Source organism: Ammospiza nelsoni, chromosome Z (assembly GCF_027579445.1).
Source record: "Ammospiza nelsoni isolate bAmmNel1 chromosome Z, bAmmNel1.pri, whole genome shotgun sequence".
Taxonomy (NCBI): domain Eukaryota; kingdom Metazoa; phylum Chordata; class Aves; order Passeriformes; family Passerellidae; genus Ammospiza; species Ammospiza nelsoni.
The window spans coordinates 25,974,091-25,991,916 of NC_080669.1; the positions used below are offsets into that span (position 1 = coordinate 25,974,091).

General features: G+C 41.5%; 1 protein-coding gene across 1 annotated transcript in view; it reads left to right on the forward strand.

The window, feature by feature from the left end:
* NIPSNAP3A (nipsnap homolog 3A) overlaps positions 1-17,826 on the forward strand; it is a 52,614-nt gene that overhangs the window by 24,876 nt on the left and 9,912 nt on the right. The gene's annotated exons all lie outside the window — the stretch shown is intronic.

The window sequence follows — 17,826 nt, forward strand, 5'->3', positions numbered from 1 at the left end:
ACTCAGAAGATGGCAATCAAGTCCAGTCTGTGCAGTGGCTAAGCTGCTCTGAATTCCCCAGCCATGGTCAGTGATGGGGAGCAGGGAGCCAACACTGGGCCGGTGATGTGCATGAGTGCTGGGCTGAGGCTGAGCAGGGCATGGGAAATGGGAGACAATCTCAGAAGCTGGTGGTTGTGGCAGACAGAAGTGTGAAAGCAGCACGAGGGACAGCTGGATAAGAGGGATTTATGTGAGAAGTAGCCAAAGTGCAAAGGCAGTTGCTGGGGGTATTTGGGGGAGTGGAGCCTTGCAAAGCCAACAGTGCCCTAGTAATGCTGTCAGCTGAGATTGCCCAGGTCACAGTATTGAAAATATCAAGTTTGGGTATGCCAGATAGCAAAACTGGTACGCTGGGCAAAAAAGTAGTTATGGCAGACTGCTTGTTTGCAAAGAGTCTTGATAGAAAACAGGAGGTCAAAAAAACAGGAAAATGGGTACAACAGGCACTGTCAAGGGCTGCCAAGATGTGCTTGTCAGGCAAGCCCACACTTGACCTCCAGAGTGGGAGCAGGGCAGCAAACCAAACCTGGTTTTCTGGTTTTTCTGTAACACATGGGTCAAACCTGCTTCTGGTCACAACACAGGGTCATAGGATGCTTTCTCTCATCAGCAGGGAAGCACCTAAGTGGATACATGGATTGAGCATTGCTGTGTCAGTGCTTGTTCCAGCCAGATGGCACCAGTCTCTTCCCCTCTACTTTCCAAGACAAACTTACCTGGGTCAAAAATTCACAGCTGAAAATAACCTACCTCACTATACCACCCCATAATGAAGAAAAATAAATAAGAAAGAAAAATAAAAAAGGAGTGTATTAAATTCAGTGTGCTGCAAACAGTAACCAATGCATAAACTCTGTCATTTTTTGCCAATAAAGTTGCCATCACAGGAAAGTAGTACAGGAAACTCACTTCCAAATAATCTTTCCTTATTCAAAAGGCAGAAAACCACAAGTAAGTAATCATCCAGGTACTCACCATAAAATTTCTCATGACATTGCATTTCAAATCAAAGAGACTCTCTTTTGTCTTGAGGGAGAAGAAGGCTAGGGATATAAAAAAATAATATCATTTTAAAAGCCTAACCAGAAACACCACTTTCTGCAGATGGAAAGACAAAGTTAATAATTTACTGGATTTTCCTCATGTGTCTGGATTTTCTGGAAACAGCTGGGAAAACATTTTTTTTTCTGTTTTACTCAGAAAAACGTAGTTGCCATTGCAACCAATTTTTCTCTGAATTAAAGGTGGAAAAGAAGCTGCAACAACAAGAGGAACAGCAAACTTGGAGGTGATGTGCAAAGTAAGAAAACCAGCATGTGTAAAGATGGTAACCTTCCTATTATTTTTTTTAAAAAGACTCAGGTATAAAATATTATAGTAAACCCAAGGGTGACAGCTACAGAATGGAATGCGCTAGTGGACACACTGGCTAGCTGGCCAGCTTCAGTGTGAGGTGTATGCTGCAAAGCCATGACAGTATCACCATTCTTCACTTGGCTTTTTCCTCACAGGTTGCCAGGTTTGTTTGGCCTCATACCCAGAGCTCCTGGAAACTTCCATTTTATGGGTTAACTGACTCTTGTCCTGCTCCTTCACTCATGGACAATTCTCTAGAGTCTTGCTATGGCCAGGAAACAATCCAGAGATTTCACTTCACTCCATCCTCTGTCTGATACGTTCATTGGGAGGAAAGGAAATGACCAACATTCTCTGCCCAGGGAGCCCTGTAACTAGCCAGAATTCGACCATTTGATGGGAAATCTTGAATTTGTTACTCTATCCATCAGAGTTTGGGGATCCCAAATTTTATATCTACTTCCAAAACTAAGGACTTCACAGTACCTCCCCTGCTGAGTGAGTCTTTAGAAATCTCCTTATTAGCTCAAGTCAAACTGAAGAACACAGAAAATCCTGCTGAATATCCCTGCTTTGGAAGGTTCTTGGTTACCTCATGGGTCTCTACTGTCACATCTTCTCTTAATCTTAACCCTTACTCTTCCCCATGTCTAGCAAATCTGTCACTTTGGTCTTCTCTTTAGAAAGGACTGCAGGGTCCTGAAATCAGCCCATGTGTAGGGGCTACAACCTTCTAAACAGGCTCCCCAACAAACAGCCACAGCTCTGGATGTCTGTGTGGAACTGATGAGCCCACAGCAGAGACAGGTCAATAAATATTTTCTTTGCCAACTCCCTCCAAAAGTGGCAGCCCAGTGCAGCAATCATGGTCTAACCTAGGGGCCATACTAAAAGTTTGCCAGAGTGAAGACCATGAAGAAGGGCTCCAGTCAGATTGATGTTGGCCACGTTCTTCCCAAGCATCTCCAAAAGTGACAGAGAAATAGCTGGTTGTTCTGGGGCTACCAAGCCCTAGCAAGTCCTGCTCCTGCTGCTTCCCAGCACTAAGGGTACAACCTAGCCTTCTCTCTGGATGGAGGAAAGTCCTCCATCCTGCTCCTGACAGGCAAGCAAGAGACCAGGTCTGGGAAGTGAGGATACTCCAGCAAGGGGAATGCCAACAGCGGAGGCAGGGGAAAGGAAATTTCAACCAGTTGCCAGGAGCTCGATGTTGTTTCTCTGTCTGGATCTTTGCCATATTAGATCATTAGATGAAGTTTTCTAGGGATCAAATCACCAAGATTCTTTCCCTTCCCCCAACTTGCCACATGGAGGCTAAAGAACAGAATCACATTTTGGTTTCTTTGCAATGTTTTCCATATGGCAAAGATAGATTGGCATTGGGAGAATATAAGGGAAGGGTTCTTTCACTGTGTCATGGTTTAAGCCCAGATGGAAATTAAGCATCATGCTGCTGCTCACTCATCCTCCTCCCTTCTTCTCCCTCACACCTGTGGAATGGGGAGAAGAATCATATAATGTGTGTTAAGATAAGAACACTTTAATAGCAAAAATAAAGGAAAATAAAATAACAATGGTAAATAATAACGTTAATAAAAAATAATCAAGTAATGTACTATGCAATTGCTCACCACCCACTGACTGAGCCAGAGCTCCCGTTCCTGAAACCAGATCATCCACCCTTCCAGGTAACTCCCCCCATTTCAAATACTCAGCATGACGTTCTGTGTGTGGAACATCTCTTCGGGTCACCTGTCTTGGCCATGCTCCCTCCCACTTTCATTTGCGTGCCACCTCCCTGGCAGAGCACAAGACAAGGGAAAAATAGTCTTTGACTTAGAATAACCACAACTTGGCAAAGAACAAACCATCAGTGTGTTATCAACAGCATTCTCACACTGAATCAAAAACGAGCCCTGTAACAGCTACTGAGAAAAAATTAACTCTGCCCTAGCTTAACAAGGACACACTGCCTTGTACTGCAGAGCATGCATCACATCAGAATCATCATCCCCACAAGTCAATCTGGCAGGCACATCTCCAGCTTTTTCCCAGAGGATACAGTGCCTAGTAGAAAAGCAAAGGAATCATATAAGGAAAGAGACACCTTTTTTATTCAGGCTGAAGCACTGAACCTTACATTCATCTGTTGAATCTGATTATCAAAGGCCATCTCAAAATAAGTGAAATACCTCTGCCTAAGCATGGCTACTCTTAGGAGGCTTCCACTCAGAGCCCCATCTGCCCTAGCCTCACTGATTCCTTCTGCCATCTCTACTTTGTGCCTGCATTTGATAACCAGATGGATTCATTAGTAAAGTAGCATATCTAGTCTATCAGCCACAAGAAAAATGAATGTTTTGCATAAATATCAGCAGTGGTGTTCAGAAGTGCATTAAAACATACAGGTGAGGAGATACTGTATTTGAGCAGAAGAGAAATGGTCTTTTACCCTCCTGAACAATATATGAACAATACTACATAGCGTTATTCTTTCTATGGAAGCCTTAGCCAAAGAAATCTTTCTGGTCTTGACCTCCAAAAAGAGAAAAAGAGACGCCAAATACTGTAACTGTATGGTATGCTATCATCAAGGGAAGCATACATTTCAAGCCAAGATATGGTGGCTTTGTGGTTTTGGCTTCCTTAGACCCTGGCATATTCCTGTTGAGTCTCCTGTACAATTTTCCCTTTTTCACAACTGTCCTCTTTATCCTGCTACACATGGTTCAGAGGACTGAGACTGCACATCAGATACAAAGTCAGTGAGACATGAGGGGAAAAGGATTTATTCAATAGCCCTTTTTTTGGTAGGGTAGACAGCAGCTTTTTACAGGATTATCAGCATCTGGAAACCCGAGTCAGAGAAGGACTGCTACAGCCACAATTGTGTGTCACACTGACATGCAACAAGCAGCCTTCAGAGCTGGGAAAACATAAAGCATAACACCCCACTCTCCTCCCCAAAATGAGATAATTATGGCCTGTAACTCTGGCATGTTCATACAGCTGCCTCTGGCTGAAATGCTCCAGTCAGAAACACAAACAACATTGCTCTCAAGAAAAGTACTAAGAAGATCACTTCCTCTGCTTGAACAAATCTGCAATGGGTGTTGATAGCAGAGAGCTAGAAATGGATGGGCACATCCACATCCATCCCCAGCTCTGCAGTGTGCTCACTCCAGGCAGTGAGCAAACATCAGGCACAAATGACAGGTGGAAAGTTACATGTGGACAAGCCCATTTCACTGGGGCAGTGTGACCCTAGCCAGTGTGAACAGATCATTATTGGCTTTGGTCAGAACTGGAAGGCCTCAGCTGGCAGATCTCTCAGCAGATTTTCTAAACAAAGAGAAACACCATTCATTCCCACAGCAGAGGACAGGAGCCAAAACTGGAAAAGACTCGAGACAGAAGTATCATGTGTCAGCCAGAGTGTGACACCAGAGACACCCACTCTTGTGATGCAGCACCATGGTAACAGCCACTGTCTGCTGTGCGGTGGGCTGTATCACCAAGCATTGGGGAGTATGGTGTTTTCTTCTTCTGGAGCTGGTTTCTTGGGGCAGCCTGCCACACAAGGCTGCTGCATAGCCTACTGGGCTAATATCAGCCTGGAAGGGATGGAAATATGAAGGGATGGAAAGGCTTAAAAAAGTAACAGCCCTGAGGTGCCTGGGAGGACAGAGCAAGAAGGGAGGTATAGCTTTGCATCAAGAGACAGGGAGACTATGCCTGGCATCACAAACTGAATATGTGGATGGAAAATGGGCTACTGGGGAAGACTCACATCCTCTCTTCTCATGTAAATCTACAATTTCTTGCTTTTCTCCAAAATGGATTCAATTTCCACCAGACCTTCTTTCAAACTTTTCATCTCTGTCTCTACCCTCTCCAAAAATCAATGTCAGCATGCATCCTCTAAATGTCCACTGTCTCCTGTACCACCTAATTTCCTCATAACCAAACTCCACCTCTTGCTCCTTACAGCCCTGGCTGCTACAGCACTCAAACCCATACCCCAGCACTGGAGCTCTCAGTCCTGCTGGTCTCCTGCACTGCTGCACTATTGGTGAAGAGTCTCAGCCCCACTGCCATATATCCCAAAACTCACACTCCCTATCTCCTTAGCAATCATATATCTTATTAGTATTGCTCTTTCCCCAGGTAATTGTTAATTACCTCTCTGCTGATGGCCTAGAGCCAACACTTCATCAATGAGACAAGGGCACAAACTTGACATTCCATATTACTTGAAGCAGCAGGAAAGATGTAGGAAGTTCCTACCCGCCCCACTCTCATTTGTTCCTACCATTTTGCAGTTGTGCCAAATGCCACATGTAACCAGGCATATCCTTTGCAGACAGAATGCTCTAGCCAAGGAGCATCATTTTGCATTTCAACTTTTTTTTCCTACCTTTTTTTCCCCTCAAATTAGTTGCTCTTGTCACCTTTGCTCCCCCTACTCTTTGCTTCAGCCTTACTCTTCCACCACCAAGTAAAGCAGCTTTTACCTGCTCCTGTGCTATGGCCTGCAGCATTAGTTTTCACTATTGCATGTATCTTCCTCTGCACCCTACATGCTTGCACTAAAATTCAGAGTAGCTGCTATACAGCATCTATCTCTCCCTTCCCCTTATTTCCAGAAAATCCTCACCAGAAATGTAGAAGGCATGAAATGGACAATGCAATACTCTAGCATGGAGATTCAATTTCCTCCAAAGCAAGTTTTATGTGAACAACCAGGGGTGTTGGTGGGCCTTGCCTATCATTTATTGGTCCTTATCACCCACCACAACCATTTGGATGCAGCACCTACAGGTGGAACAATGTGCTGCTCCTGACTTCCTCAAATTCAAAAATCCTTATTTATTTTGTTTGCAAAATCTTGATTATTTTCATCCACTGCCATATTGACTTCTTACAATTCCATCAAGCCAGATTTACAACTCCCTAATTATCTCAAGATCAATCAAATCCCCTTTTTTCCAAGGGAAAAAAAAATCTGCTCAGTTCCACAAGTATGTGTTCCAATCTTTCACATTTTTCCCCATTTATATATATTTTAATTAGAATGCTAGATTTGATAGCTAGGTACAGAAGCAACATGCTGTTTTCTTCCCTTGTCTTGACATCAGAAATAGTCTCTTCTGGCTTGAAGAACTTCCTGGATTCCTGTTTTCAGAGAGAAGCAGAAGATGAAGAAGTATGTTTGGTGAGGAATAACTACTGAGCCAGTTGTGGGAGATACAGACTTCATTAAAAGCCTGCTACTGGAATCAGTGGAAAGCTATCCCTGCTTGCCTCAGCCTTTGGAGTCTCTCTTGGTTCTTCCTAAACTTTGGATTTTCAATGGCTGTCTTAAAAGTAAATTTTTAGTCTGATTCCAATCCTACTGAGCACATTCAGCCTTTACTGCCTTACATACTAGTAGCAAACAGTCAGCTGTGCTCAGGATAAGGCTGTGTGCAAGTGTGTTCAAGTACAGGACAAGCAATCTTCATTAAAGTTTTTCAAGCTTGTCCAAAGTCCAGAGTGCACACTCATGAGTTAATCCTCCAGCACCACTTGTCAAAAATGCAAGTACTAGCAATCTGACTTCTCAGATGAAACAACCAAAGTAGAGAAGTTAAATGGCCCGATCAAACCACAGATGCATGGGAGTGTTACACTCAATATGAAAAGGCTGCTCTTTGCATGGCAATAAACCAAATGTCTCTCAGCCAGGCGCCTCTCAGTCCCCACTAAATACACGGTTCAGTCCCACTGCAGGTAGTCACATATATTAAACTAGACAGACACACCACTACTTTATAAATCCAGGACCCAAAGATCTTAGATCCACGTTCACATTTTTAGCTGGTCAAGAACTGTGTTAAATGCATCTACATTTGTAGTGGCCACAAAATAGCCAGCCAGCCCAGCTGCTTCAGGAGTGAGCTCTGTGGAATAAGTGTCAGGGAGGGCCTGAAGGTTCCCTAGGTTGCCTAGGCTTGTTGGAACTGCATGGAAAAAGAAGAGAATTATATTCCTGAGGCATTCAGGTTTGTCCCTTCATCCCCCTTCTTGAATGGGGAAAACCTTTCAATCAATGAGCTCAGATTTTATTAAATCTCACATCTTGGATTTGAATTTGAGAGGATTTTCTGAACTGGATGGAAGATTTTTGTCTCTCTTTGCAAGTCAGTATTTGTAAATATGTTAGTGTCTCCCTCGATACCAAGAGATCACTGTTTTTTCTGTAGGTAAAATACAAAGGCTCAGCTTTTCCAAAGAACTCATCCAGCAGTTTTTTAAATACACCTATAAAAAGCAGATTTGCCCTGGATGTTAGCAAAAGCCAAGAGTACAATGGAAATTCCTTCTACTTCCCATTATGGGAATGTGATTATTGCTGAAGTAACTTACTTAAAATATGGCTTTGATCTCTAAAGAAAACAAACACTGCAGGCTTATGATGACACACAACTACCAAATCATCTGGTGGCATGACAGGAATTGTTTTTGCATTTCCTGCATTCTCCCTGCATTTCCTGCAGGGAATACATTTTTTGAATGGAACATGTACATCACAAAGGTAATATTTGTATTGAGGCTATGGACCTCAAGCCATACAGCTGCACTTGATGCAGCCTGAGGACTTGCAAGTATCTCAACAAGGGTTTCTTCTGACATGAAACATTCAAATACATGGAAAGACTCATTGTGCTATGTGCACTGAGGTAACCTGGCAAAAAATATTGTCAAAGGACTTTTATACTCTTTAGGAAGCCATGTTTGAAATCAATAAAGTCAGAAGATCTCTGGGATCCAAGCACTACTTTACAAGACTGGGCAGGAGTTGGGTATAGACTCCAGCATTTTAATCTGGCTTAAGTATGTGGCTGCAGATCCAGCAGAGGAAGGTAGTAGAAGTGAACAGAGGGATACAATCTGCCATAACAGCCACCACAATCATGGGTTTTCCTATAGATCAGAGCCCATAAAAGATCTGGCAGATTGTAGTATACACACCACACAACTCTAGCTACAACTAATGGATCTCAAGCCACCAAGATATTCTTTAAGACAAGACAAATCACCAGTCAAAAACTCCATTTATGGAGTGGAGTCATCTTTAGGATATGGCACTATGTATTTCAAATGGGATAGCAGTGGTAGACTGGACAACTATGGGGAAAACTCATATGATTGGAGTACAGTGGAGGATGAAAGCCATCCTGAAAAGGAACACAGTGCAATGCTTTTGAAGACTAGAGCATGTTGCAGTAAATAAGGTACAGTACAGACCACCCAAAACTATTAATGTAAGTACTGTGTACCCCATGAGAGAGAACAAAATGCTTGCTAGCATTGCTCTTTACCCAAAAAGTTTACAGTTCAATCTAAGTGATATTTTTTAGAAGTTGATGTTCAACTTCTAAAATGTTAATGACAAGGAAGCCAATAAAGGTGCCCTGGAAGGAAATAGTTGGTACTGAGGTTCTGTGGTTGCCCTCCCACCATAGCCTGATACCCACTGCCCTAGCTTCGCCCGCTAGTCCCAAAAGAAGGCAACATCACAGATGGGACCAATCCCAGTCCTCTGTACTCAATCCTGCCCTTCAGCCACAAGGGTGTCCTCATCTCCTTTGCCCACAGTCTCCTGAAGCTGTACTGAGAGCACTGCTGAACACTGAACTGCAATTCAGCCTGGACAGGAAATTTATATTCACCAAAGACACACAAAAAAAAACCCAACCAAAACCTATAAATATTAAAATATAAGCATATTCATATAGTGTGTGTTCCCCCAAGGAGTCTGCTGGATTCATGGTTTTTGAGGCACAGGCTTTCTCTTGAGTGCCTAACTTGACCCACACACAGACAGCAACAATTTGATTTAACAGTTCTTGTTTTAGCTGGGTTTTCTGAGAAAACAAAAGCTTATGGGGTTATGCAACCTGTTATCTGTTTGTTCATCTGTCTGCTTCCCATAGCATTTTTGAACTGATTAGCTAATTTCAAACAAATGTAGGACAGAGGTCTCAGGGAAAATTATTTTAATGGAAATCAGCACTTTATTTATACTTGTTCCAAGGCAAAGACAGGGAGAAGTACATATCTTTGGGCAGCAATCAGTATTGGCCAGAGATTTACTCATCTATGTATTTTTTCCCTGCCAAAGGGATCCAGCACGACACAAATAGGAGATGGGAAATACTGACACAAGTGCAAAAGATATGCCCAAAAGAGTGAATCTGTAAGAAGACAGACTTCACAAAATGTTACCATTGGCAGAAGTTCCTTGTGATACATGTGCCCTGTCAGCAAGCAAACAAGGCCATAGTTTAGTGTTTCAACACTAACACCACAATTGGTCCCTTTCAAATCCTGCCTGCTCTAACTAGAGGATTCTTTCATTCTCCTAGCTAGCAGAGGGAAGAGCTCCTGATTACTAAAGGGCAGCTGCTTGATGAACACCTGAGTTGCTGTCCCAACATCACAGATAAAAAATAATGAAAAGGTCAGCAGAGCTGAGTTATGGCACAGCATTCAGTTTTTTTCACCCTTTCCCAAATCTGCATCCATCCCAGCAAGAAATTCTTCACAGCATATAGAGGGCAGAGATGCATTGCAATGTTTAATCTTGAAACATCCTTTTGGTAGTCACTCAAAATGTAGAAGGCTCAGAGAAAAAGGACTGGCTCTTGGCAGTAGCTGCCTGTTATCAAACCACTGTAAAAATCTTTAGCTATAAATACAAGTTACTTTCTCACAGAAGTCAACATTGTCTTAGACAAGATGTATGGGGGAAACCTGGAAAGTCAAGTAGTTCAAAAATGTCACAACTTTCTTTAGTTGGAAAAGAAAAGGCTACAAGCCATTAAACATTACAGGATCTGAGGGTGATTAACAAGGATGGCAACACATGGGTAAACTACTCAGCATTTCGCCAAAGTGTTGACAAAGATTTTACAAACTGGTATTTTTGGTCCTAAAATGTCAAATAATGCCTCAGAGTAGGGGGCAGAGGTAGGGGGCTAGGTGCAGACTGAGGGGTATCTTTAGATTGTTTTCCCATTGCCCTTGCAAGCTGCATGGGCCACGTACGTCTCATGGACTGCTACTCTGTAGTCCATATTTCACAGGATAAAGATGCTAATCTAGCCCATACCAGCTGTGTGAATGCATGAACACCATTTTAACCATCCCTATTATTTTTGGGCCTGGATATCCTCCTTTCTCCCATGTAATCTTTTCAAATGTGTCACTATCTTAACAAGTGGAAAACATCTAATCTAAATTTCCCTTCCTGTAATTTCAGCCAGCTGCATTTATCTTATCCAGGAGAGAGAACAGATTATACCTTTCTCTCCTGAAGCACTCCTGTAATTACATGAACAAGGATCGTATGACCCCCAAGTTACCTCTTCTCTAAATTAAAACAACCCTGGCTTTTGTTCGGCATTCCTTGTAAGTCCTGCTGCCTGTGTAACTTGTTTGCATTGAGACAGGCCTAGCAGCCAGATAAAGCAAAAATGCAACAGTTGACCTTCTCATTAGACCTGAGCAGTGATTGCTGGAGCTACCAAGTGTGAAGAAAATGTTCTGGGCTTGTAGACTATAAATTTTTGGGGACATGGAGCTGGAAATACCTAGATTCAAACTCAGGTTCTGCTGTTGCCAGTCTGTCTGTCAAACTGAATCCCAGTTCACAGCTCCTTCACTTGACAGACAGCTCTAGAAATAACAACTTGCTTTACTGAGCAAAGGATGGTCAAAGTAATTTAAAGCTGGAGATTGTGCAGATGTTGTAAATTCTGGTAGAAGACCTCACTGTTACGAAACACTTCCAGGTGGACATGTGTCCTCTTTTAGAAGTTATTTCTATTTTTTTGTAAAATACTCCAGGTGTTTTTAAAATGATCAAGGTTCTTCAAGATGACTACATCAAACCATTGGGATGTCAGTAGCTTCCAAGTAAACAAGGGGAAGTTCAGGACTTCAGAATACCAGGAACCCCTGGGTAAGTATTGATATTTGAAGCTCTCCAAGTGAATGATTAAACCAATTTGCCTAACGTTGCAGTGACCCACGAGTTTCCCAATATCAAGCCGTCCAAGTCTGCTGGGAGGATTCTCTCCATAATAGGTGTATTCCTTCCTACAAGTTGATTACAATTAACAGAATCCTTTCCAGTGTAGGTGGTTGTTTTTATTCTTGTTTCACTGTAGGAGAGATCTACATGGAATCACTAAAAACACTTACTGATGAGACTTTTTTCTCCAGACTGAAACTTTTCATAAAATCACTTTCCCTTAGTTGTGCTAGCTGAGAGACTCTGTATCAAAGCTTCATACACATTTCCAAACCTAAAAGATGAAGGATTTGATTTGTTCTGGGTTTAATACATTAAATTCTAAGAGACAGGTCTCTTCAGTAGCATTCACAGAGAAGACCATTTCAGAGCATTTTCTGAAAAAGTGTGGGCATATTAAAATACACTAACTTCATTCAACTTTTTATTGAAAGAATATATCCCACGTAAGTAGATGTAAGCAAGGAAAAAGTAGCCTGTATTTTTTTAAAGGGAGTGGGCACTGATGTAAATTAACAATCCCCAGGTGAGTTAAGCCCACTTGCAAACATTCTTCACATTGCACATCCACTCATTGCACTACAGCCGCTCCTGTGTGGTAGCAGGAGTGCTGAGGTTTAATCTCAGCTCCTCTGCTTAGTACCACTCTAGGGACTGCTTTGAGGAGCATGGTGGCAGAACTTGTCTGTTCTGCTCCCAGTCTCCATCCTCTGACCCCATCAGGTTATTTAACTGAGCTATACCCAGCTCAGCATGTTTAACCTGTGTTAACCATAGCTCACTCACAGGTAGATGAAGTAGTTCAGCCTTTGGCTCTGCCCATTGCACAAGCATGCAGATCACAAGGACAGACACAGGGCTGGCACCATGCTGGATAGATGCTGAGGTAGTTGACAAGTACTGCTGCAAATTTGCCCTGTGTGATTAGCACCAACCTGCAGCTCATTACCATAAAGATCAGTAGTGCCTCCTGAATTTTGGCAAGAGATGTACAGCAGGGAACCTCTCATCTTGCAATACCAAGAAAAGCAAGTTTTTTAAGGCTTGAGGGAAAAGGAACCAAGGCAGAAACAGACTCCTATTATCAGTGTTCATTTCAATGCAACTTCAGGCAAAGGAAGCCTTGAAAGAGGTTATTTACAGAGAGGGGGAAAAGGAATAACTTTTCCAGGCAAGTGGGACAAGGCTGCTTTTCTATAAGAAAGAAATGTTTGTCTAAGCAATACTTCAATAATTAGAAGAGGTGAGCTTCTGGAGTTATTAAACCTTGCTTAGAAATCTCACAATTTCTGGTTTTTCATTTTTAAAAAATCTTCTAGGAGAAGACTGGCCTCTAGGAGGCCAAGTGCAGCCATCAGGGAGTTCCTTCATTAACACAGGCATTGGGACTTTCGCTGCAGGCTGCACGGGTCAGTCTCATAAGTAGTATTACTGGTATTACAGTGGGTCACAGGAAAAGAAATAAAGAACAAAATCTCTAAAAATGAGATGCTTATTATGTGCTAGCACTGGTGGATCTCCACCCAGCTTGATGAGTCTCACAGTAAATGAGCAGTGCTGTCCTTAGGCTTGGGGCAGCGGAAGGGTCAGTCACACCCTTCCCGCACACACTTGTTATGCCGGCAAAGGACTGTGTCTTTCCTCCACCTACGGGCTGGGCCTGGCATGACACTACAAGGTAAGAAGGTGCCTTCTCCTGTCACCTGCCTTACACTGGACTCTCTCTTCCTTTATAAAAATCTGAGGCAAGGGGCATTTTTGCTTGATTTCTTTATGACATAAGGCCTCAAAAAGATTCGGAGGTTAGGAGGCACAATATTGTTCCTCAGCTGAAACCATTCCGGCTTTCTCCCAAGTCAAATATGGCCAGGTCTCTGTGTAGGAGACAGAAGAACATGGAACCAAGGAATGGTAGAGTGGCCCTGAAATAATGATCTGTGGTACCTGGCCTTATCTGCTTTCATACAAGAGATGTTAGAGCCTGTTATAAAACAGTATTTAGCTGCCATCTTAGTTCTTTTCAAGAGAACGTGGGTTCAGAATGATGTCCAGGAGTAGAAAGACAAATTACTTGTTGGTACAACTGCCTTGTTAAGGTTTAAAGCTTAACATGCTTCAGTAATTTCAGAGCTAGTGCGAGGTTAACAAAGCTTGGGGAGAAGGATGTACCACTGATAGTGGACAAAAACAAAGCAGAATTTATGTGCCACAGGGACTTTTGGCTTGACTCCTAAGATAAGGAAGAAACCAATAAAGGAAACACAGCAACTGTGCTGAGACCAGCTCCAACTAGTAAAAAGTAATTCTGGCAGAGGGAGATGGGGATCACCGACTGACAGCCCATGAACTAAACAAACCTACGGACTCAAAAGAAAAGAAATCTGTGCATGTGAACTAATTATTATGACAAGAGAGATAATCATTTAACCAGTAGAAGGCATAATACTAATTAATAAGAGAACTGTGTATCTTGTAGCCAATGAACTGTGATTTCTTTGTTTGCTAAATTGTACAATTGTGAAAAATTTGGTGACTGGGGAGCCGGCCTTTTGGGGGTCACCACCTAGCTCATACTTTGCACAAACTAGAATAAAGAAATAGAAATACCTTGTCTCAGTGTGTATGTTGGTGCTGCATATGAGACAAGAAGAATACAAGTGCAACTTTGACTAAATCCTAGAGTCTTCTGCTTCCAGAAGAAATCCTGTCATACACATAAAGGAGAAGCAAGTAAGAGAAGCCTGTCCAGAGTTTTAACTAAGGAGAGAGGATCTAAGTGATTTATCAGCATCATTTAAGGTCTTAATTTTATTAGGGAAAATGTTAATTGATCTAGTTAGTACCTGCGAAGTAAAAAGTCAACCAGCTAGGTCTTCCTCATGTTAAGCCTCTGTCTCATGTTGAATCCTTTCAATGCTCTTTGTGGCAAAGGCCTCCAAGTATTCAGCTGCATGATGCTTTAAATATCTATAGTGTGAGAAGCTACCTTATGTCATCCCATCTGTGAAGACATGCAAGCAGAGCATTTGTTTTTTCCCAATTAACTAAAAATGGATTTACTGAAAGGAATATTTCACCCTCGGCTTTTAAAAATATAATTTGCAAAGGCCAAGTAGATATTCTGAGAGGAAAAACTTCCATTGGAGTGATCAAACAATAAGCATAAACAATTAATACCATTTTTAAATATTGTAATATTTTTGGCCTGTTGACAGGGAAGAGATTTTTAATATATATAATTCAGAAGTTTTGGATAAAACCATTTGTACAAAAACAAATGGAGGATTTCTCTGTGTGTTGTGTTTAACTGGAATAATGTCCTTCTTCTGGAATCATTAAACTTTTACAGATTTCCCAGGAAATAAAAAGAAAGGAAAAATCCATTAATAAACTGTGTAAGAAACAGGTCTTCTAAAAAAAGAACAGGGAACATATGAATGTTTTCTTTTGAGCATAATTCAAACGGACATAGCGGCCTGCTACCAGGTTTGCACTACGGCTACTCAAAAGATGAGCAGTGAGCATTTTGATAGAGTAGAATTTATCTCCTCCAAGATTTGATACAAGCATTGACACAAAGTGTTGTGATGACAAACATCAGACTTAAGTGTTCAAAAAAACCCCAGGCTGTATGAAGCAGCTTGTTAATTCCCTTCCACGTAGCCATGAGCACCTGTTCTGCCTTTTTCTTTCAGCTGTGCAGCTCTGGAAGACAGTCCAGGCCAAGAGAGCTGATGGGCTCCATGTCAGGGAATGCCAGACTGCATGTCACGCTCCTGGGCGTGGTCAGGGAATGTGTTAAATCTCAGCACATAAGGTGTGGAGTCGATAAATCCAGAGGAAGCAACACAGACAGGCTTCTCAGAGAGACAAAGGGGTACGTTGTTGTCCTGCTGCCTTCTCCAGCAAAACAAAAACATGGAACCCATTTTTTCTGTGCTCATTCACGGCCTGGTAGGGCACCTGCATATGACTCTGGTTCACCCATGTCCCCAGGCCCTAGGTACAAAGAATGCTGACATGACTCTTACCCCTGCTAAACACGAAGATGACATTGGTTCTTTCAGGCATTCTAATCAGTTCTACACAATAAATATTTATACACAATACAGATTGTTTTAATGAGAGGAGGAATGCATACTTGCTAGGAAAGCCAGGGAAGAAAATAGCAAATTTGCTAAGTTGTTATGCACATTTTCATATGGAACAGCTGAGCGAATGGAAACCAGAGGATATTTACATGTTCTGGCCTACTGGGAACATACCAAGAGGCTGCATTACATTCAGGAATGTTGCCTTGTGTGCATAGCAGGAAACCACTTGTTGCTTGCTCACAAAGCAGGAGATTGAGAGAGAGGAACGAAAGTACTCAGTATGAGAGATTTGTGAAAACCTAACAGCAAAAAGCCTGTGTCTAACAACCTAAACAAGCTTGTTGGACTCCTTTGTCAAGCCTACAAGCAGCACGGCACAACATAATGGAAATCCTACTGCTACTGAAAGAAAAGGCATGGTGCATTATACCCTCCTGTACTTTTGAAAACTGCCTTTCTGAGAAAGGAATTCAAGCTGAAAGATTTATGGAGAAATAGAAGAAAATGTCCTTGTTTTATCATTCATGCAATAGCAAACTGAAAGCTGTGATTTGCTGGAAGCAAATGGGAACATCACCCTAGCTAAGGAACAGGTATTGTTCTTCCTCCTTTTCCAAAACTCTGAGTTACTTTGCATTTAAGCAAATATCACAAAGGAAGTTTAAGATGCTTTTGAATGCATTGAACCTTTTGGTACCTTTTTTCCATTACCCCCATCTCATATGGAATCTAACCCCTTCCCACACCTTGCCCACATTCATAAGACATATACAGATGAGATTAAGAATGTTTCCTGTTCCCTGGGAAAAAGAGAATGGATGAAAATGTTTCATGCAGGGATTACAATGTGCACAAATCACCTTCTTACATTTTATCTCCATGGAGCTTTGGCTTCCAATAGAAAGAAAAATTTTAATAAACCTCTTGTACTTGGGCAGCTCTGTCAGTCACAGCTACATAAATTGAACATAGCACATGATTCATGAATTCACAACCAAACGAAAAACATCTCGTCGAAACCAAGATACTATTCAGTAGGAGTTCTTCCACAAGATTAACACTGTCATTCCCAGATGTTCAGTGCCATCTGTGAGCTGTGTGTGAAGCACAGTTCCCATTCACTGTTCTGTGTATTGGTAGATAGCCTTTTGAGTGGCTGACAGGAGTTGGAGCTACAATCATCTCTCTTCATCCACATAGAAAGATAGAGATACCCAGGGACTTCTAGAAGAATATGAATGAGAAAATACCAGGAAGTATAGCAAACTCAAATTCCAGGCAAAATCGCAGAGCTGAAAGAAGTCTCCTCAACAAATTTTCTCTTAGTCACTTCCTTGACTGCAGTTTTCTCAAACTTGCTTGCTGTGTAAAATCATTCACTGACTTGTTTCAGGGAATCGTTTCAGACCTTCATTGAATTCCAGTGCAGTTTTGTACATTTTAACTCTGCGCTGTTTTGAACTGTTATGCTCAGTTACGAAAATCATGATCACATTTCTATTCCCCAACTACACAAAAATAAATATAAAACCAAAGCTTCTCCTTGGCTATTCAAGTTAGCAAGAACAAAACCTGCTTTTTATCACTACTCACTTCAAATCCTGGCTTACGTGAACTTAACTGATGAGAAAGCAAACACAGAAAATGTTCAAACAATAAAAATAAAATCTCTTAAAAATGTGAAGGAATATTCCACCACAACATGGTTATGAAGAGCATCACTTCAACCATACAATGAGAAAACAATGGAGAAGTTTAAATATTTTGGAATTTGCCATCTCATTCTTTGTCTTTAGCTGAAACACAATTTTCCTAAATGAAAAAAAAAACCTTCCCTGTTAAACCAATTTTAAAGTGGCAATAACTGTGTCAGTAATCACACTTCATGTCATTCTGTGATTATGTGATTCTGCTGTAGAAACTCTGAGACTTATTTCATGCCATATTGCAAAAAATTGTAACAAATGCAACCACTTGCAAAACAACATATAACATATACACAATGTAGATGCTTCATTCTTTCCACAATACTCTTTTAATATGTTAAAACAACTTTTTCAATCATATTTTAATTTAGACGATCTTTCTTCCTGAATTTGTCTTTAACAAAATGAAAATTTGTTCATTGTGAGAAAAAGCATGAAAGCTCCATAGGCATGAATCTGTAATTGTTCTTATCACATTTAATTCCATGCAGACACCTTCAAAATCAATTATTTGGTGTAGAAGAAGGAAAGTGCTGCCCCTATTAAT